Source organism: Nicotiana sylvestris, chromosome 2 (genome assembly GCF_000393655.2).
Source record: "Nicotiana sylvestris chromosome 2, ASM39365v2, whole genome shotgun sequence".
NCBI lineage: Eukaryota > Viridiplantae > Streptophyta > Magnoliopsida > Solanales > Solanaceae > Nicotiana > Nicotiana sylvestris.
In genome coordinates, this window is record NC_091058.1 from 35,527,770 (window position 1) to 35,552,029 (window position 24,260).

Here is a 24,260-nt window from a genome sequence, read left to right on the forward strand (position 1 = left end):
AACAACTTTCTTAAATATTAACACCTCCATTCTCCAGGAGGGCTCCTGACTTTAACAATTTCTTAAATTTTAACACCTCCATTCTCCAGGCGGGCTCCTGACTTCTTCAACTTAAAATTTAACAACCTCCGTGCTACAGGTGGGCTCCTGACTTTAACAATTTCTTAAATTTTAACACCTCCATTCTCTAGGCGGGCTCCTGACTTCAACTCTAATACTTTTAAAAATAAATCAAGCTCCTTTCGAGCTTTGGAGAAAGATTCATCGGACTAAGATTTGATATCTCAGGAGAAAATTTAATCAGACTAGGACTTTTTATCCTAGGAGGAAAATGTAAAGATCAAAGGTTTAAGAAACTTACCTTTGTAATTCCTTCTTTTCTTTTTCCCTTGCGCTGCTTTGTTCCTGTTTCAACTCTCAAGCAAAGAAAATTTTATCAGTTTTTTTTATGGTGGCCGATTTGTGGCCTTGCTGGGGGATGGTTATCTCCTTTAAAAGCTCGTGTTGTCTTTCCCCGAGACTGTTGGAGATAACACTGCTGGTATTTACTTACCTGTTGGGGAATAATATTATTGGGGAGTCTTCTTTCTTCCCCTTTTCTCCAAAGCTACTTCCTTCAAAAAATTTCTCTCTCAACATTGCTGGAGATAAAATGTTATCAGCCGGGGATAACGCTGTTGAGGATAACACTGCTGGGAGATTTTGATTCCTTCAAAACTAGTGCTTCACTCTTCTGAAGGCTGCTGGGAATGATACTGGCCTTTTGCTTTTTCCGAGCACAAGTTTCATCCTTTTGTTCTGTCCGCTGGGGAACAACTTCCTTTATTAAAACTTGTTATGCTGGGGGTAAAACTAGTTCAAAGACCACTTCCCTTGAGACTGATGCTATCTTTATTCTTCTCCGAATGGGTATCTGACTTCCAGAAAATTTTCTAAATGAAAGGAAAATTTTCTGCCCCAGTTTGACGATCTCCCTTATGGCATGCCTTTCCGCCATCAATGCCATTTCCTTTTAAGATTCGACTGTGGTGGTTGGTTGTGATACTCCTACTGGGGATGGCTTTTCCCTTTCTCCTTCCCTGCTCTATGTTCCAAAAAACTTGCTGGGGATGATATTATTTGCTGGGAATGATCCCTTTCTGCTAGGGATATCCCTCTTCTTTTGTGGCATAGTTCGGAAACTGTCATTTTCCCGACCTTTTAGTCTCGTATGAATTTCCCAAATCATGTCCATTGCTCTTTTTGATTTGTCCACGGGCCTTGGCCTTGAGGTTTATAACCTTTGATTTCAGCAAGGATATCCCTCTTGACACTCGTCAATCCTTTTGTCAATTCCCTTTTGCTGGGGATATCTTTCTTGACACTGGCCTCGTGCTTGTTCCTTCCTGACTTAGACCATTTGGATCTTCTAATCAGATCTGGTCTTGCCTAATTGGAAAGTTGATGGCAGATTTTGAAGTCATTTCTCACTTGTTCTGACCAAACAGACTCTACTGGGGAATTTTTCTATGAAAGGAGAAAGATAAACAAAAAGGGAACCGAATAAAAGACAAAGGAAAAAGATGACTCTTTAACAAGAGAAACTATAAATAAAAACCTATCAAACGCAGATACCGACTCTAATGGTCATGACATGCGCATGTGGCCTATCCTCTACCGTCAATCGTCTTTCAAGATCTTCATTTGGCGATTCCCCATCTGATTCTCAATCTTATTCGACTTGTAGTGCCCGAAGGGTTTTCACTATCAAACCTCTCTCATTTTTTTTCCTCAGCTTTCATCGCCTTATGGTGTCCGTGAAGATTTTCACCGATAAGACTCTCTCATTTGTATCACTTTCCAGCTGGGGATTTGGAGTGTTGCCGGTATGATTCTCTCTTCTGGGGATTAGAGTCCCTTCTGCTGTGGAACAGAGTGTTATGTTCACCGGTAAGACTCTCATTTGTCTGACTTGGCATCTTTTGCAGACTGATCAGAAGGTCTTTATATGGACCGTAATGTGGGTTTTTAGATAGGCTAGAAAGAAAGGGTATTAAAGGCTAAAAAACAAATCAATTTGAGGTTCAATATTACAACCTTCAGAACCATATTTGTTTACAACAAGCGCAACCCTTGCCCCAATTTCTTGCTTGGGGATTATTTATTTATTTTTTTAATTTTTATTACACCATGACCGAGCCGTGAGGCGCCTACGTATCCTCTTTGAGGAATCAGGTCGAACGTAGTTCCCAATTCCTCTATTTTCTTCTGATTTTTTTTAAATCATTTTTCTTTTCTTTTTTTTTTCATTTTTCTTTTGTCGTTTTGTTGATTTTTTTTCTTTTTGTGTTTTTTTCTTTTTCTTTTCTTATCTTTTTATGTTTGTGTTTCTACTCTTTGCTACTGATTCCGAAAGAGGGGTATGGAAGAAAACAAATAAGGCTCAAAGGGTTAACGAAGGAGAAAGTGTTTAGATAGCAGAATAAAATGCCTTCGTCATTCCAATCTTCAAAACACGCCAAGCACAAACAACACCATTAAATATTCACCACATTTTCTGATTGTGCCGGACTTGATAACCATATGCATACATTTGCCTTTTTCTTTTGTCATTTTTAAAGCACCGTTGGGCAATACTTTCACTTGATTTTATGGTTTTTCTTTATGTTTTATTTTCCCCAGTTCCACATGACTCGAGCTCCGAATAATCTCAAACCGTCTTTATTCCTTTTAAATGTTCCGATCACCTCCCAATGGTTTTATGATTATCTTTTAAGATCAGGCCCAAACTGTGTGTGCATGTCATGTCACTAGAATCGGCGCTGAACAAAAATGATAAAAGGACCAAACAAAAAGATGACTAGAAATAATAAAAGACCGGATTTTGCATTAGATTACCAGTGAAATGGTTTGGATAACAAAACAAACGAAACAAACCAGAATAAAATCCTAAAACAGCCCGGACAAAACTTAAACAAACCGCTATGACAAAATGGAAAGATAAGAAAGTTTGACGCAAGACAATATCCGAATTACAACCCTAATAATCCGGAGAACAGAAATGACAACAAAATAAACCATCAAAAGCTTCTCTCTTGCTAACCAAGGAACGAAGCGCCCTCCCAATTATCAAACCTGGCATCTTAGCCACTGAGCTTTGCATCAATACTGCGAAGACCATTACTAGTTTCAACATCATCAACCTCCGTCAACAAGTTCTCGATAGGGTTCGAGTGCTCCATGTCACTGTTATTGATCACAATCCGCCTTTTTGGATCATTTTTTCTACTTCCCTTTTCAGATTACGACAGCTCTCAATGTTGTGCCCTCTGACATTGGAGTGGTATGCGCATCGTGATGCCGGATCAAAGTTTCTTGCACGTGGATCTGGAGTATATGCGGGGAGCGGCTCAATCAAGCCAGCATGCCTTAGCCTTTCAAACAGACTTGCATAAGATACTCCGATAGGGGTGAGAGCCTTTCCTCGTTTCAGCAACCTCTCGTTCCTAAATGCTTGATTGGGCCGGAAACCTGATCCAGGGGGCTTCCGGTAGGCTTGTGAGGGTGGATAGGCCTTCTGTGGAGCTGGGTATTTGGAAAGTGAAGCATGTCTTTGGGAGTCTCGTGGAGAGAAGTAGTGTCGAGGAGGGGAGTAGCGTTGACGAGTGATGGAGCTACTCGGGTAGCTGGGAAAGCTGCCATAAGTGGGTTGGGATGGAGAGTATGGGGGATCTTCCGTTATGGTATTGGGTGCTTGGGTAATGATAGAGTTCAAGAAGCTTGGCGGTGGAGGGGGTGGTGCTTTCCTAGTTATCCATGCCTGATACATGTCTGCCACATGCTGTCTCGGCATTTTCACTTCTTCTACCAACCCGTTGTTCCGTTCGACCAGTTGTTGTCGGTCATCAGTACCGACCCACTTGGTTCTGAGGTTCTGATTCATTGTCTTTTGACTTTGCTTTGTAGGGAGGAATTACCACAACCAACCACTTTTTGATATGAACACAGCAAAGTGAAGCCATCACATTAGTGTTCGGGCATTTGACAGATAATCATATATCAGAGATACAGTGCACCTAATCAGTTAAAACGTTCTATCATGCCTTCACTTCAGTTAAGTGCATCGTTCCGGCTTCTTGTAATTGTGCCCCTTTGAAAATCTCCCACACTTTCCTTTTTTTTTCAATGGTGGTCGAATCTTATGGAGATTGCCTACGTATCATGACCCCGCATGAATCAGACCTTGCGTAGTTCGGACCAATAAAAGATAAATAATAATAAAACATTTTTTTTGTTTTGGAATTTTCAATTTTCATATTAAATCAAACTTGATTACAAAAGTTTTAAAAAAAAACTGACCATATTAACAGACTTTGACAAAAGACAACAAACGACCTCGAAAATCAAATAACTCGCATACTCTAATCAAAGAATTACAAACTCAAAAACAAACGGCCAGTTCCTTTCCCCGTTTGACAAATGCAACCAAACGGTTATTTTTTGCAAATGTGGCCCCTTCCAAATTTCATATGAATTTTGAGGTCGGGGAGGATTATTTTATGACACTTTACAAACTTGCACATTCTTTTACGAAAATAGCCTTTCGACAACTGAAAGATACTCTGAGGCTATTTCGGCAAGAACGGTTTAAGACGCGGTCGAAGCTGGCTTGGCTTATTTTTGACTAAACATCCGAACGGTGTTCACCTGACCACTGACTCTTTGTTTTTTTTTTTCATACAATGAAAACCTGGTGTTGCAAACACGACCCTTCAGCGCCTCGGGGACGAAGATTTTTAAGGCTGTGTGAGTCAACTGGACCAAAATCCTTAAAAAAATGACCCAAGGTGGCTGTTTATACAAAGTCAGCCTTCCGGCGTCCCTTTCGGGAATATTCGGCTATTTTTGACAAAAACAGCATCACCCGACTTATTTATGACTCTTTTTATCATTTTTTCAAAAATAGAAAACTCAATATTGCAAACACGGCCTTTCAACACCTCGGGGACGAAGATTTTTAAGGCTGTGGGGGTCAACTGGACCAAATCTTAAACATGACCCAAAAAGTGGCTGTTTATGCAAAGTCAGCCTTCCGGCGTCCCTTTCGGGAACATTCGACTATTTTTGACAAAACAGCATCACCCGACTTATTTATGACAAAATTAAAATTTTGACATGTTTTTTTTATTTATTATTTATTTTTGGCTATTTTAGCAAAATGGGAGGTTGGACCCGATGAGGGTTGCCTACGTATCTCACATCCGGTGAGAATCAAACCCGCATAGTTCGGGACATCATGAATACAGTAAATAAACTTTTATTATTATTATTATTATTATTTATTTTTTGAAGGAAAGACTTATAAAGAAGAAATGGAACATTTTTTCAAAGAAGGATTTCTAAAGGATTTTTTTTTTTGAATTTTGAAAGAGAAACTTCTAAAGAAGAAAGAAAATATTTTTGAAATTTTACTTTCGATGAAACAAATGCTTCTAAAAAATATTTTTGAATTTTGACTTTTCTTTTCAATTTTGAAAGAAGAATGAAAATATTTTCGGATTTTTTTGGAAGAAATTAAAAGAAAATATTTTTATTTTTTTTAAAACAATTAAAAAGACTTTATAAAGACATCAATAATGGAAAATATTTTTGGATTTTTTCTTAAAAATTGTGGGTCTAAAAAAAACTTTTCTAGAAAGGAAATAAAGAAAAATACTTTTTGGATATATATATATGGAAATATATATATATATTGCAACAAATAATAAAACCACGTTCAACGCAAGACTCTTTTCATTTTCATTTTTGGCATTTTTATAAACAAATAAATAAAAAAAACTATTTTAAAAACAACTCTTTTTTCATTTTCATTTTTCATGGCAAGACAAACTATTTTTTTTTCATTTTGAAGACAAGACAAAGTGAAGATTTTTTAGTTTCAACAAAATGACCAACCTATTCTTCAACCTAAAAATAAAGGACTCTTTTCTATTTTTTTTTCTTTTGCTTTTTGAGCGAAACAAACTATATATATAAAATATATTTTTTTTCATTTTTCCCAAAATTTCGGCAGAATTTCGCCAGTATTTGGACATTGTTATTTTTTCAAAACAGAAGAGTAACCCTATACACTGCTATTTTCCTTTCTTTTTTTTTTTTTAATTTTTCCCAATATTCAAAACCGGTCATCATGCAAGTCCAAAGCAAATAAATGCACAAGCAGTGAGTAGGATGCATCAGGATGGTCTTTTCTGTTTCAGGTTGCTATTCCTAGACGGACCCAACCCCATGTGTTGAGTCCCCTAAGTCAAAAATGCACATGTTGCAGATAAGCGTTCCTACTAGGGATCCGGCATGAAGTTGAGTTATTCTAGGTTCAGAACCTGGGTGTTTGTTCTAGACCTGGCTTACCCGAGCGGACAGCTCGAGCCGAGGGGGCAGCGTACCAAGAATACAGAAGCTTCACCAGCTTAGCAACTTGTCCGAACCTCGTTCTAAATTGGGATTTGACACTATACAGAAAAGAAGTCGTACGAAGTACACCCTTCTTCATGATTCAGAAGACTCAGAGAGGAGATGGGTTTCGGCACAGTTTATATACAGTTCACATAATATAAAAGCGGTAAAAGGCAACCAATTAGCACATTGAGCCCAAACATGTAACAAAATCAGATAAAACCAAATATAACAATTTATATAAGCTCGAATTTCTAACCCTGAACCAGTGGTTCTGGGTCAAATCCCCAGCAGAGTCGCCAGAGCTGTCACACCTCCTTTTTCCGCCCCCGCGAGGGGCGAAGGAGTTTTTCCAATAATAGGACAATCAAAACGGGATTTGTTTGTTTATTTCAGAGTTGCCACTTGGGAGATTTAGGGTGTCCCAAGTCACCAATTTAATCCCGAATCGAGGAAAAGAATGACTATGTATTACAGTCCGCGAACCAGAAATCCGGATAAGGAATTCTGTTAACCCGGTAGAAGGTGTTAGGCATTCCCAAGTTCCGTGGTTCTAGCACGGTCGCTCAACTGTCATATTAGGCTTGTTTATTTGATTTTATACAATTATGAGCTCATTTGCAAATTTTAATTCTTTACCGCTTTTATTATATTTTTAAAGGAATGTGAACATCGTTTAAAAAATATGTCTTTGGATTGCGTCACATGAAATGCACCCGCAATCCGGAACATATTTTATTCAATGTTTTGGGATTTGGATTTGGGTCGCATGAAATGCACACCCGAGTTTAAGAAGGTAAGATTATTAAAATGCGCCTAAAGAGTCTAACACGTTATTATCTTTGGGGAAGGTAGTGAACTTCACTAAACAGTCCATCCCGAATTCTAAATATTCAATTAAACGTTTATTGAGGGCCCCACAATTTGTGCATTTTATTGGGCGAGGCTCATCTCATTTATTTTTAAAGGACAATCCTAAAATGCCTACATTTTTCTCTATTAAATTTGTCTCTACAAAATGAAAGAGAAAATGTCTTAATTTATTTACATGCTTGAGTTATTATAGTTGGGTTTCGAATATGATTCATAAAATCTGAAAATGATGCAAACAGGACAATCCGTTGCCAATGCGGGCCCAGGCCCAACGTGTATGGCATAAACTAGACCTGGGCCATCTTATTCACATGTTACTACCTAATTACATTATACTAGGCATGTTCACAGTTTGTCAAATTAAAAAAACTTAGCAATCTAATTTTAATTCTAAACCATTTACATGCTGAAATTAACCAATAGTATTTAACTAAACAATATTCCTATAAGTTCAGGAATGATTTATTCGTTTGATGAACTAACGTGCTTTTTAAAACATGGTAATCATCCAACAATAACGAATTAACTAGACGGAGTTACTACACTATTTATTTATTTTTTAGTCAATATATAGATAGTTCGTCCGTTAAGCTATCGTCAGATGTTCCACTATATATGTTAAACAACTACATGATTCTGATTAGAGTAAGCTAAATAATTCATATTTACAAATAAAATTCAGAATATAATTAAAATAAATTTAGAACTTCAACTCTGCATTTTTCGTATTCATGCTTCATGTTTCAGTTTACAGTAACCAGCGTGTCAGTTGTGTACCTGAAATTGGAAGCAAAAGAAAAGGGAGATCAGCAGAAATTCAGTAGCATACAACAACAACGACACCCAACATCCAGCAACGAGAAACCAGTGACGGATTTTAAAACTCAAGATAAAAATCCAGAAACACCAACAACAATCAACGGACAGAAGCCAAGGAAATCTTTTCAGATTTGAAAGACTAATTAATGTTCAACCCTTAATTTCTGAATCCATATATCAGAATATTTAAATTGTATATCAGGTGTATACTATTCTTCTCTTGAATTTCCAGAATATTTTTCTTTTTATTTGCTGAAGTCTTAATATTTTCGAAATTTTTCTCTCTCTTCAATATTCAGCTCTCTCTTTTTATCTCTTTTTTTCTTTTCTGTCCTCCTCTTTTTTCTGTCTCTCCAAAATCTGATCAAGTCCCATATTTATTACCATATTTCAGCATTTTTAAACATAAAACCCACTATATTCCCACTCATCCCCCTTTTAATCTCACTACCTAATGTTTTGTCCTCCACTACATTAAACAAATATATCAATCCCACCCCATTACATCTTGTTCCTCATGCTTAACATAAAGAATTACATTATCCCCCCACTAATTTATGTCTTGCCCCCCATTATATTAAACAATTATATCAAATGTTCAATTCCGAAAATACCTCTCCGACCTTACTGCAATTATCATTTTACCCCTAAACATACTGCAATTTACCAAACTACCCCCATCAGCTATAACCAATTCACCTAATCAATTTCAACCAAAATACATCAAATATGACCAATTTCTAAACAAATTTCAACAACAAATTCAAACTAAATGATGAACAACAAAGAAACAACTAAAATTATTTTGATTGAACAATATTTTTAACAACAAACAAACTTACTTTCAGATTCAACAACAACAACAACAAACAAGTATATTCAGATTTCTAAATTCAATAATCATTTGAACTTAAAAATAAATCTAACGACATTACAACCAACAATTTCTATATTAAAACTAAACAAGATCATGAAACAAACTGAAGAAATAATCAAAAATGATAATCAACAAACAAAAAGATCAAATTTATACTAATTTCGGGTTCAAGAACAATCAAACAAAGTATGGACATAAATGAAAAGATTCAACAATAATAACAAGCAAGTTTTATTCAAATTCGAATTAAACTCGAATTAAGCTTAAACGAAACAAATAAACATATTCAAATCACTAAACTTCAAATAATCAATTGATCTTTTTAAATTAAATCTAACAAAATTATAACAAAGATATATTGAATCAAAAAATTAAAAACCAAAACATAACTTCACATTAAATCACTGAATTAAAAACGAACTTCAAACAAAATGAACACGAATTAAATCTATATTAAAACAACAAACAACGGATTCAAATGATTTAAACAACATTAACAATTTCTGAAAAAAATGCATAACAACACATGAAACAAACTGAAGAAATAATTAATTAAACTTCAATTAGAATCTAACGACATTAAACTAACAATTTCACATGAACAAACTGAAAAATTAACAAAACAATGAACACGAACAAAATAAAAATCAAACATTTACCGATTTTAGATTCGAGAATATCAAAAACAAAATACAGATAAAAATGAAACTCAAACCCACTAACCGGATTGAAACCACGAACAACGACTGACCAACGATGAACTCAAACTGTGTATGGACTGTTTCGACAAACTCTGACCAAAGTGAAGCAGCGACGAGCTACTATGACGGAGAAGTCGAAGAAGAAAGCAGCGTTTGGACTATTGTTCGTTGGACGAAGCAGCAGGCGACGGGGAGAGGCAACAACTATGGTGGCTTGGTATGGGTGGTTGGGAGCAGCTGCTCGACGTCTTGGCTTGGTCGTAGCAGAAGTAGCAGGAAGTAGAAGCAGGAGCAGCTTGCGAGGAGAAGAATGAAGAAGACGCAGCAACGGTCGAGGTGAAGCAGAAGAAGCAACAACGACGAGCTTGCAACTCGTCCATGGTCAGCAGCGACGGGCTGGAAGTTCAGGTGGTCGTCCGACATGGTCGTGGTGGACGTGAGGACTGTGGTTGTTTAGGTTTGCTGGAGGGGTCGTTTGAGAAGGTGAAGCAGCAGCGATGGCTTCTTGAGACGCGGCGACGATGTTCATTGACGGGCTGCTTCAAGTGGTCGACGGAGCTGTTCGTCATTGATGGCTGAAGCTCGACGGATGGTGGTGCGATGACAACGCAGCAGGGGTGGCGGGGCAGCCATGGATGGCTTGTTTGGAGCTTGAAGTGGAAGAAAGAAAAAGAGGGGGGTGGCGGATGGGTAGTGTTTTAGGTTTTGGTTTTTTAGGTTTTTTTAGCTTTCTTTTGTGAAATGTAAGATAATAGGGGTGTTGGGTTATGGATTGAGTCGACCCGGTTTGGAATGGACCGGGTCGTGGAGGAAGGTTGGGTATTTTTTTTTGGCTTGTGGCTTGAATTTGAAGAAGAGCCCAATTCCGATTTTCTTTATATTTTTGCTCTCTTTTATTCTTTTATTTTTCTAAAAATAAATTCTAAAAATTCTTAAATTATTATTAAGTTATAAAAGCGCAAATTAACTCCCAATAACAATTAACGCACAATTAAGTAATAATTAAGCATAAAATTGTACATTTGGACATTAAATGCTAAAAATGCAAAAGATGCCTATTTTTGTAATTTTCAATTTTTTGTAACACAAACTTAATTACTAACAATTGTAGAATTAAATCCTACATGCAAATGCGACGTATTTTATATTTTTATTAATTTAAACAAATAAACATGCACAGACAAAAATACAAATAATTATACAAAAATACCACAAAAATACAAAAATTGCACACAAAAAGGAAAATTATTTTATTTTGAATTTTTTGGGAATAATTCTTTCATAGGGCAAAAATCACGTGCTTACAGGATGCATGAACTTTTTCGTGTAGGATATTTAGTTTTGATATACTGCAAAGTAGTAGTATACGTACAAAATATAATTTAAAATATATAATGTATTTGATATACTATTTAAATGAAAAATATTACTATAGATTATGAGGATTAATTTTATTATTTCAAAATTTTAATTCATGTAATATTATTACAGTTTACTCCACATTTATCCGTATAAAATAATATGTAAATTTCTCATAACTTATTCAACAACTATTTAAGCAACAACCTAACATTGTACAAATAATGCTAGGGTTTATGCAAGTAGACGATAAAGAATTGACAGGTATTTAAATTACTAAATTAGTACGGCATTCTATGCAGATATTATGCTACTTAATTACAATGCATACCAAACGGACTCAAAGGGAACCATAGAATTCTTTCATAGTTGTCACTTGATTTGGGCACGGGGGCGGCCCTTTCATAAAGCAAGTAAAACAATTGCTTTACGTCCCATTATTTAACCAAAAAGTAAAATTTCGGTCAAAGCTTTAATTTAGAAGAACTGAGGTTACTGATAATCAAAAAATGTATAAGAGAAAGTAATTTGGCTAGCAATAAGATAATTAGAAGAAGATAAAGTAAACCAATATATTCAGATAATCTTTCATGTCCTTATAATTGACTCATTCTTTCCCTTTTATAGCTATCTTGAAAATATGCATTTTGCTTTATCATAATAAGGCCATTATAGATAATTAAAGACATTAAATGCTACGTTACATAATCATTGTATTTTAATACAGATTCTCTAACGTTTTTAGTATTTAATGTTCATTAAATACTGTATCTGTACTCTCTTGTGCTGTCATATTCATTCTCCTTGATTCTTGGACTTAAATAGGTACGGGCGTTGAATCTTTTGAGTATCCGCTCGTGCCTCCTCTTATGCCTCTGCTCGTATCTGTTGCAACTTGTGCCTCTCTGCCAATCATAACTCTTTGACCAGTCTACGTGTCATGACACGTCATCTTCCAATCACTTTAACATGTAAACTCAATTTTTCCCAATACAGATAGTCTCCCCACTTACCATTTATTCATCAAATGAATATTTGGGAAGTGGAATTCATTAAAACGGAAATTTTTGTCACCATTAATGCTATAGCAGAATCAAAGCTTCATTTGTCACTTCCATTTAATACTCTTCACGCGTGGCACTCTTTTACTGGTTCTACAACTTTGCAACGCTTTTTAGGACTTTTTCACGGCTTTACTAATCACGAAGCGTCAGTTCTCATTATGACTTTTCCATCATTGCACCTTTTCCTTTGACGGTTGCTTCGTAGTATAAATATAGTTTTCTTCTTTGTCTTTATCACATAAAGTTCTCAAAATATTCAGTTCTTGAATCTTTGTTTGTTTCTTCCTTGTACTATCATGTCTTCATCAAACCCTAACCCTAGAAGGGTCCCCATAGTTGATAACTTCCCTATGCCCCCAGTAGGAGCAGAAGAGGAGGTAGGCTTCGTAATTTAGGATCTTCATCCTTGCATGGTTCTTCTCTTCCTTCGCCTAGTTCTGGCCCTTCTTCTAGAACTAGACGTTCTCTTTTACACAGATCTTCTTCTAAAGGTAAGGAATCTTCTGAACCTCTTCATGAACCTCTAGTATAGGAGATAGTTCCTGCGGAACTATCTTTCTATAATGACAGAGCATCTCTTAGAAATCAAGTATCTTCTTTAGATTGTGCTGATATTTATCCCACTCAAATCACTGAAGGTTTGATTTCTTTAGTTCGTAGAGACTGTCATTGGAGTTATGACTTTCCTATCATTATTCCCAATTCGAATCAAAGAATTACCTCTTACTTAACCGGATTTTCCTTTGTCTATACGTACCCTTTCATATTAGGATTCAAACCTGCTATTGATCATGTTATTCCCGAGTTTTGTCGTTTCTTTGATATTTGCTTAGGTAAAATTGGCCCAATAATATGAAGGGATGTTACCTATTTGAGGCATTTGACCAACATAGCCAATGTGCCTTTTACTTTCCCACATCTAATTCTTCTTTACTCCCCTAGGCTCTTTTGCAATGATGTTTTTACACTAGTAGCCAGGAACAAAGGAGTTCTAGTTAGCCCTGAAGATGACAAAGACCGTGGCTGTTATGCTAGATTTGTTGTTGCCCCCACTGTTGGTTTAGTGGGTGATGAGAACGTTCCTTTCCCTGAGAAGTGGAATTTTGCACGTGAGTCTTCTAACTTTCTCGTACCTTTTTCTTCAATTTTGTTGATTTTTCTAATTTTACTCTTCTTTTCTAGCAACCATGAGAGTTGTGGAAGATGTTCCCAATTTTCGTGATTGGGTAGGAAAGCTGTTGAGTATTGCACCAATGGATGGTAGATCTTGGAAGACCCTTTCCCAACATTTTGGTTGGAAAGTAAAAACTCAGGGTAAGAGCTTTTATTTTATTTTACATAATGTTTTTTCCTGAACTCATCTCAATCCTTCTTTATATCAGGATTTGCTATTCGAGGAGTTATTGCTGAGGCAGTTGCGGTTTCTCGTATCTCTTTGGAAAGGGCTCAAGAAATAATTCTAGGCTCTTCATCGAAAATAAAAACCGTTGATGACCAAGATTCCGAAGAAGAGGAAGACGGGGTTCCTTGGTAATAAGGCCACAGGCTCGTAGACGCATTATTTTCGATGATAAAGCAGAAGCACCCCCCGCCGTTATATTCCTCTTACCAAATCTGTTGAAGTCCCGGTAGTGATTCCTGATGATATTGATGATGCTCCCACTGCTGCTCATGATTCTGTTGAGCAGATTTTTGATCGCGGGTTTGGTAGTGAAAGTTTAGGTCCCGTTTCTGATGAAGCTCCCTTGGCTTCTTTTTCTCCTCCCATGCCTGTGACTCCTACTTTGCCGATTATGGCTGCTTCCGTTCCTCTCCAAGCTGTTTTTACTACTTCTACTGTTCCTCCTTCGACAATTCCTCCTTCACTTACTCACCGTGCTGAGGTTGGCTCCTTAGTAGGAGTGGTGCTATGAGGCAAGTGATTATTGAAGTCCCCGATGAGGGCAACCTTATAAGGAAATCGGGTCAAGCAGATGTATGGCTAAAGCCTTTAATTGGTCCTATTGAGAGAGCCAAGCTAATAGTTCTTTGACTTTAATGAATGACATTGTGCATGCTTCTTTAAAGGTATTCCTTTTTCTAACTTTTAATTTGTCATTTTTCTATCTTTGGGATTCTTATTTCCTTCCCTTTCCCTTTTTTAGGCCAATCACATTGGCACGAAGATGATGAAAAGGGTTACCCTCTCAGAGCAATTAGTGCGTGATTACCAATTAGAGGCATATAATTGGAAGGAACAGTATGAAAGTCTTCAGATCGACGTGGAGTAGTTAGAAGAAAGTAAAAGTACCTTAGAGCAGCAGGTGCGGGCTTTGACTTTGGAATTAGCAGTTGAAAAGGCTTTCTCTAGTCAAGCGGACAAGGAAAAGGCTCGTCTTGAAACTTCTTTTTCCGAGCAGCTTTCCAAGGCAAGTGAAGATATTAGAGAGTTGAAGGCTCTCTTGGATGCAAAAGAAGCCTATGCTGGTGAACTCGTGCAGAATTTGACTCAAGTCCAAGAAGACCTCCGGGTTTCTTCTGATAAGGTTTGTTCCTTAGAAAATTCCCACGCCTCTCTTCAAGCTTCTTATGAATCTGCCTTGGCTGAAAATGAAAAGCTAAAGAACGAAATCGCTGACTGGGAAAGAGATTATGAGATCCTTGAAGATAAGTCTGCCATTTAAGTGAGTTGGACGTTTTTGAATTCTCGCCGTGATACCCTTATTGAAGCTAGCCAAGAGAATTTTAACTTGAAATATGAATTAGCTAAGATCAATAAAACTATTGAGAAGACTCAGCAGAACCAAGATTTTCCTTCTCCCGTGGCCGAAGCTTCCACAAATGTTGAAGATGATACGGGTATCCCCACTCCTTCAAGCCAAGTTAAATCCGCTGCTATTGATGTACCTGCTTCAGTTCCTTCATCTTCTCAGTGACAAGTTTAAGTTGTTTGAATTCCTTTGTGTCTCTATTTGGAAAATTGTGGTTAAAACCCTTGGTCTCATTTGAGAGTTTGTTTTGGAAACTTAAGTCCCCAGACCTTTTATGGGGAAATATGTATAAATAATTTTCAGTTTATGACTAAGTTCATACTTAGTCCAAGCTTTTTAATATTAAGAAGTTTTTCATTACTATTTGAACTTCTGTTTTGTTTATTCTTGCCTTTATTTCTAGTGACTTACTGAATAACTTGCATTTTTACTCTTCAAAAAATGCTTATGTTAACTTCATGAATACTTAAATTAATCATAAATTTTATAAAAGAGGGCCCTTCTGTATTCGACACTTAATGAAAAAAACGTCTCAACTTCATAACGGTGTTAATATACAATAAAAGAAATAGGAATACACATGTTTCTTGAAATAACTTTGACAAGTTTTTATTTGAACTTTGTCTAGTTTTGAATAACACTTTACATGTATTTGAATTACATCTATAACTTTCTCGTAACTGTTTTTCTTATAACATATTTAAAAAAGAAAAATAAACACGAGGTTTTTATTTATAACCCGTTTTAATACATTGCCTTTACCCTAGCTATGGTAAGGTCTTTCTTTAGGCTTAGCTCGTGACTTTGCTCTGTATTTGACTCATTCATTGAGTGAACTTTTCAGGCTTGATCTTTGATTATTTCCTAATCTTCTTTGCCTTCATTATACACATGCTTGTGTATATTATATAGTCCCCCAAGTGTTTGAGCGTTGAAGTATGAAGCCTCGAGCACTTGATTATTCCTCTCATTTGGTCCTTTCCCTAAAAAAGAAAAACATACGGGACTCGGAGGTGCGATTATAGATGAAGACTGCTTATCCCATTTGAATTTCTATCAGAATAATTGTAACCCTAGACTGGAAAGTTTAATTTATTCCACGTGCCTTGCAGGTCGTGACTCATCATTTAGTACGGGCTAGCTTTTTTCCTATCATCTAAAATCATTAGTAAAATTTAACAATTCAAAAATTAAATTTTAAAATGCGGATACCTAACCGTGGGTATTTCTTAGAAATAGTATCTCTTCAGGTGAACAACATTCCAATGTGAAGGTAGTATCTTGCCATCCATTGTTTCCAGCTCGTATGCTCCTTTACCTGCAATATCATGAATCCTATAGGGTCCTTCCCATGTTGGACTTAATTCCCCTGCATTAGCTTCCTTCATAGATTGTAAAACCTTTTTGAGCACGAAGTCCCCAATTTTGAAGAATCTTAGGTGTGCTTTTCGGTTGTAGTATCGTTCTATGACCTGCTTTTGTGCTGCCATTCTTATCAGTGTAGCTTCCCTTTTTCCTTCAAGTAGATCAAGATTTATGCGCATTTCTTCATTATTAGACTCTTCTGACGCTTGTGTAAATCTTGTACTTGGCTCTCCTATCTCAACTGGAATTCAAGCTTCAGTTTCGTAAACTAATGAAAATGGTGTTTCTTCTGTACTTATTTTTGCTATTGTGCAGTATGCCCATAAAACACCAGGTAACACTTCTGTCCAATTACCTTTGGACTCCTCTAAACGTTTCTTTAAATTATTGATAATGATTTTGTTTGTTGACTCATCTTGCCCATTACCCACCGGATGATAAGGTGTGGATGTAATCCTTTTGATCTGCCAACTTTGAAAGAACTCTGTGATTTGCGTGCCTATAAATTGAGGGCCATTGTCGTATACGATTTCCTTTGGTACACTGAATCGGCATATGATATTCCGCCAAATGAAGTCTTTAACTTCTTTTTTCATGCACCTGTTTGAATGCTCCTGCTTCCACCCATTTAGTAAAATAGTCAGTGAGTATGAGCAAAAATTTTACCTGTCCTTTTGCTTGTGGTAATGGACCCACGATATCCATCCCCCATTTCATAAATGGCCACGGTGCAATGACCGGATGTAGCAACTCTGCAGGTCTATGCATATTATTACCGTACTTTTGGCATTTATCACATTTAGCCACGAAACCTTCCGCTTCTTTTTCCATTTTGGGCCAATAATAACCTGCCCTGATTAGGGTTCTTACCAGTGATCTTCCTCCTGCGTGATTCCCACAATGCCCTTCATGCATTTCCCTCATTATGTATTCTGTCTGAGAAGATCCGAGGCATTTTGTTAAGGGATCACCGAACATTTTTCGATAAAGATTGCCTTGCTTTAAGCAATATCGAGCAGCCTTTTTTCGAAGCGCGTGAGCTTTCCTCTTGTCTTCAGGAACGATACCATTCTGCAAAAAGGCAACAATTTCATTCCTCCAATCCCAGGTTAAGTTATTAAAATTTACCTCATTTTTATTTAGATCGAGCACTGAATGAAACAAATGTATTACAAAAGCATTTTCATTGCTTGCCACCTCTGCTGCAGATGCGAGATTAGCTAAGGCATCCGCCTCAACATTTTCATCTCTTGGTATTTGCATAACCTTCCAGGTTTGGAATTGCCTGATTAGATCCCGTACCTTCTCTAAATACTATTGCATTCGTGCTTCCCTAGCGGTATAAGTCCCCAGCATTTGGTTAACCATGAGCTGCGAATCGCTCTTGATTACAATCTGAAAAATGCCAAGTTCTCGTGCCAGTTCTAAACCTGCAATTACTGCCTCATACTCTGCCTCATTGTTAGTTATAGAATGACATTTAATGGCTTGTCGAATGGTTTCACCTGTAGGTGGTACCAAAATTATCCATAAGCCTGCACCCTTTATGTTAGATGAACCATAAGCAAATAAGGTCCAAATTCCTGGGTTAGCTACGTTGAGCACCTACAATTCGTTTTTTGCTTCTAATTGCATCCCTTGGCTGAAATCAGCCACGAAATCAGCTAACACTTGAGATTTTATAGCAGTTCTAGGTTGGTATGTGGTATCATATTTACTTAATTCTATAACCCACTTGGCTAACCTACCTGACAACTCATGCTTGTGTAATATATTGCGTAATGGATAAGCAGTTACTACAACAATAGGATAACATTGAAAATAAGGCCTTAATTTTCTAGATGTCATGATTAATGCAAGTGCAAGCTTTTCTAATTGAGGATACTGCGTCTCTACATCTAATAAAGATTTGCTGATATAATAGATCGGAGATTGTTTACCTTGGTCCTCAGGGACTAAAACAACACTTACCACTACTTCTGAGACAGCAAGGTAGATGAGCAATCTTTCCCCAACCTTTGGTTTTGCGAGCAGTGGCAGATTTGATAAGTATGTCTTCAAATTTTTGAGTGCATGTTGACATTCCTCATTCCATTCGAAATGATCTTGCTTTTTAAGAGCTGAAAAGAATTTAATGCACTTTTATGATGATTTAGAAATGAATCTTCCCAAGGCTGCAATTCTTCCTATCAACCTCTGCACTTCTTTTTTACTTGTAAGTATGTCAGAGATTTCTTCAATGGCCTTAATCTGTGTGGGATTTACTTCAATACCATGGTTAGAGACAAGAAAACCTAAAAACTTAACTGATGCAACACCGAATGCACACTTTTTAGGAATTAATTTCATATTAAATTTTCGCAAAATCTGAAATGCATCAGACAAGTGTGATATATGATCCCATGAATGTTGACTTTTGACGAGCATGTCGTCTATATAGACTTCCATAGTTTTCCCCAAATATTCTTGAAACATTTTAGTCACTAGTCTTTGATATGTTGCACCAGCATTTTTGAGACCAAAAGGCATTACTTTATAACAGTAAGTCCCCCTGTAAGTTATGAAGGAAGTTTTATCTTCATCTATCGGATCCATTTTGATCTGATTATATCCTAAATACGCATCTAAAAAACTTAATAATTCATGTCCTGCAGTAGCATCAATTAGTTGATCTATATATGGTAGTGGAAAAGAATCTTTAGGACATGATTTGTTAAGGTCTGTGTAATCTACACAAACTCGCCACTTACCATTCTTCTTCGGTACCACAACAGTATTGGCTAACCAATTAGGATATTTTACCTCACGGATAGACCCAATCTTTAGTAATTTTTGAACCTCATCTTTAATCACCTGATTTTTGAAAGTTCCTTGCTTTCTCTTCTTTTTTTTGATAGGAGGATACGATGTGCCTTCATTTAATTTGTGAGTCATTACCTCCGGTGGTATTCCTGGCATATCAGAGTGGGACCAAGCAAAACAATCCACGTTAGTTTTCAAAAATTCAATCAAATTACCTTTCATGTCCTGGCTTAGATTGGCCCCTACATAGACTTTCCTATCAGACCATTGTGCAAATAACACCACAGCCTCCAGTTCTTCAATTGTTGTCTTGATATTTTTGTTTTCCTCTGGTTCTTGAATGGTATCTGGCCTTGAGTCCACATCTGTTCGCCCTTGTTTAGTTGAGGTTTGTGTTGTGGTACCCTCAACTGGATTCTATGATTGCTATTTTTATTCGTTTCTCGTACTTGAATCCGCTACAGAGTTGATGTTCCTGGATGTATGTTGATCCCCACGAATTTGACATATTCCCCATGGTGATGGAAATTTAATAACTTGATACAAGGTTGACGGAACGACATACATCTCGTGGATCCATGGTCTCCCAAGGATCATATTGTAAGCCATCTCCATATCTACTACCTGAAACTTTGTATCTTTGACAACTCCTTCTACGAATATAGTAAGTATTACCTCTCCTTTCGTCACGACACTGGAATTGTCGAATCCAGATAGAGTATGCGCCTTTCGTATTAATTTATCTTTAGTTTGCATCTCACGTAATACTCTTAATAGAATAATGTTCATGGAACTACCTAGATCAATCAAAACTCATTTTACATTTATGAGGAGATAATACGCCATCCGCATCTGCATCATCAAACGTAATGCTTTATTCCTCTAAGACATGTCGCACCCGTTTCTCTTGGGTAATTGTGACTTTGGAAATTTTATTGGCTGCTGTGTACGTCACACCATTAATGTCTTCACCTCCACTTATAAAGTTGACAGTCCTTTTGGGATAAGGTGGTTTAAGGGGCTCCTACCTATTCTTCATGTATGCTTGCTTACCTTTCTCATTGAATAACTCAGTGAGATAACCCTGTTTTAATAAATGATCAACTTCACTTTGTAAAAACCTATAGTCTGCCATTTTATGCCCGTGATCGTTGTGAAATTCCCACCAATGATCAGGATTGCGCCTGTTTGGATTCGATCTCATCTCTTTTGGCCATCGTACCTTGTCACCCATGCTTCTCAAAACAACTACAAGTTCAGAAGTGCTCACATGGAAATTATAACCGCCAAACCTTGCTTTCAAGTTTCTATCATCATCTCGTGACTCCCGCGTGTTTCGATCATTCCCAAATCTTGATGACGAGCCTGCCTCTCTATTCCTTGACCTGTGATCGTACCTTTGATTATCCTATTTTGACTGTGAGTCTTTTCCCACTGGTCCCATGTATGGTTCGTACCTATTTTTACTGGACCTTTTTTCGATTTCCTCCCGTCTCGAACTTACCTTTTCTTCTTTTTGAGACTGTGAGATAATATCTTCCTCTATCCTCAGCTTTGTGCTATACCTGTTATAAACATCATTTCATGTTGTAACTGGGAATTCACGAAGACTTTCCTTGAGTCGCCTCGTAGCTTCTGAGTTTTTTTCATTCAAATTACTTGTGAAGGCTATAGCTGCCCAATTGTCAGGTACACGCGGTAATGTCATTCTTTCACGTTGGAATCTGTCCACGAACTCTCTAAGCAATTCTGATTCACCTTGCTTGATTTTGAAAATATCTTTCATTCTTTTTTCGACTTTTTGAGCTCCCGAGTGTGCTTTGATGAAAGAATTTACAAGCTCCACAAAAGAATTTATAGAATTTTCGGGTAAAAGAAAATACCATGTTAATGCATCCTTAGTGAGTGTTTCACCGAATTTTTTGACCAATACTGATTCGATCTCCTATTTAGTCAAGTCGTTGCCTTTTACGCCTGTTGTGAATGCAGTTACGTGGTCTCGTGGATCAGTTGTTCCATCGTATTTTGGAATATCGGGCATTTTGAATTTCTTTGGAATTGGGAGGGGAGCATCACTTGGCTTCCAGGGTTGTTGCGAATATTTATCCATATCTATCCCTTTGATTACGGGCGGCACCCCGGGTATTTGCTCTATGCGGTCACTTTGTTCCTTGAACTATTTCTGCAATGTTAGTACTAAATTTTGTGAATCAGAATTGACTAAGTTACCTGGTACTCCCTCTTGTGATTCGCTGGGAATTCCACCACTACCCAACTTAACAAGCCCAGAGCGAGGGTTCTCCAAAGTGTTGTTATTTGGAGTGGGTGTGGGTGGTGCACCTGGTAACAGGCTAGCAAAAGCCTCAAGAGATTTATTGACCTGTTCAGCAATTAGTTTTTTCAAAGCTTCATCTATAACTTCAACAATTTCAAATTGAGCATTTCCATTTGTATGAGATCCATCAGGAGTGCCTTCTAGAGACCGCCGAGGAGAGCTTTGTGGAGAAGGGACCGGGGTGTGATTATCCTGTAGATTTCCCTAAAGTTGTTGGTTTCCTTGAATGTTGTCATTATTGTTCGACATGGTTGATGTAACAAGGAAAGTTAAACTAAAAAAAAGAATAGATTATCAGATTCCCGGCAACGGAACCAATTTGTTTAACCAAAAAGTGGAATTTCGGTCAAAGCTTTTATTTTAGAAGAACTCGGGTTACTGATAATCAAAAAATGTATAAGAGAAAGTAATTTGGCTAGCAATAAGATAATTAGAAGAAGATAAAGTAAACCAATGTATTTAGATAATCTTTCGTGTCCTTACAATTGACCCATACTTTCCCTTTTATAGCTATCTTGGAAATATGCGTTTTGCCTTTGTCATAATAAGGCCATTATAGATAATTAAAGACATTAAATGCTACGTTACATAATCATTGTATTTTAATACAGATTCTCTAACGTTTTTAGTATTTAATGCTCATTAAATACTGTATTTGTACTCTCTTGTGCTGTCAGATTCATTCTCCTTGATTTTTGGACTTAAATAGGTACGAGCGTTGAATCTTTTGAGTATCCGCTCGTGCCTCCTCTTATGCCTCTGCTCATATCTGTTGCAACTTGTGCCTCTCTGCCAATCATAACTCTTTAACCAGTCTACATGTCATGACACGTCATCTTCCAATCACTTTAACATGTAAACTCAAGTTTTCCCAATACACCCATATTTGTGGGGGCCCCATTTTTGTTATACCAAATAGGCTATGTATTGATAGGTTTTATGTTTAAGTTTCAATGATGACAATATTATCTTATGTTATATTTTCAGGGTAAACAAAAAGGAAAGAATGAAGATGATTAGCAAGATTGATACTGGGTTTAAAATAAAAGAAGAAGGAAGAATTAGTTACTACATTAATGATCATTAAGAGGCAGCTTGACTCGTCCCTAATCAAGGATTGAATGAAGATTCAGTTACAAACATTAATGGGCAATCAAGAAGAAGATTGGATAAATCAAGGGAACTCAGATTACCAATCCTGATCATTCCAGTTTCGAAGAATACACTCTCTATTAATCACTCCTTGAATTCAGCCGTGACAAGGAAGGTCACATTCGAATCTGGGCCAGTCAAAGAGCAAGATTGAAAGAGGCATCTCTTGGGTCAAATCCCTTAATTAAAGATCTTATGCCTCTCGTTTCAAAAGGATTTAACGGCTCTTTTCTCTGGTATAAAATGGCTGCTCTCTCAAGAAGAAGACTACGCAACTACAAAAAGAGTATTCCAAATCTGTCTACTTCTTAGTTCAAACTCAGTGTCTAAAAAGATAGAGAGATCTAAAGTACAAAAGAAAGTTGTGTCACTTGATTAGAACTCAACTGCTGATTCTATATGTTGATGGTAAACACAAAAATACCATAAATCGTGTAAATTTATTAAAATATCTTAAGGGAACCCTTGTGACCCAAGGGAACTGGATGTAAGTACCACAACGGTATCGAACCAGTATAAATCGTATGTGTCTTACTATTGTTCTTTACTGCTTTTACTCTTTCTGTCTCGTGGATAGTCAACAAATACCCATATTAGTCGACTAAATTTTAATTAGGCAACAATTCACCCCCTTGTACTTTCAATTGGTATCAGAGCAAGGCTCACAATCTGTGCTTTACCGCTAGTGAGAAAAGATCAATGGGATCCAAAACTGTTGTTGGTGCTCTCTTTCAAGAAGGAACCTCTCAGGTTCGACCTCCTTACTTCAATGGTCAACATTTTTCACATTGGAATGTTCACATGGAAACATACACTATGTGATATGACATCAAAGTATGACGTGTGGTACAAATGGAAATCTTCCAATTTCTCCAACAAAAAATGCAAATGGTGAAATCATCACATCAACTGATCCTCTGGATTTGGACGATTACACTGATGAACAAGCTGTTGTCATCACTGTGAATGTAAAAGCAAAAAATCTATTGTACAACACTATAAGTGGAGAAGAGTAAGAAAAAATATCCAGTTGTGAGACTGCAAAAGAAATATGGGATAAACTGGAAGTCACTTATGAAGGAACCAACAAAGTAGAAGAGACTAGAATAAATCTCCTGGTTAGGGAATATGAATTATTCCAAATGAAGGATGGAGAATCTGTTGAAGAATGTTTTCTAGATTCAGCAAAGTCCTTGGAGTCCTCAAATCTTTTGGAAGGCCTATTAAAAGTTGCAAACAGGTTAGAAAGATCCTCGGAAGTCTATCTACGATTTGGTAACCAAAAGTTATCGCTCTAGAATGTCAAGACCTGGACAAAATCTCCTATGATGAACTCAGAGGTGACTTGATTGCTTTTGAGAAAACTCATCTCGATAGACAAATTCAAGAGAAAAAGAAAACCGTTTCTTTCAATGCAACTATGGCTGAACCTAAAAATGAAGATGAAGTAGAAGGAGGAGAACAAGATGAAAACATTGCAATGCTCTCGCAAGTTATGACCAACATAATGAGAAGAAACAAAAACTATAGTAGAGGTAAGTTTAAATTTAGAAAAGGAAGGGCGAGCAATGAAATAGATAAAAATGGTGGAAGATGTTACGTATGTGGAAAGCTCGGACACGTCCAAGATGTCTGTCCGGAATTAAAAAGGAAGCATAGTAGAAAAGTACAAAAGAAGAAAACTTTTTGGAGCATGGAGCAACGAAGAGGAATTTGATCATGAAGAAA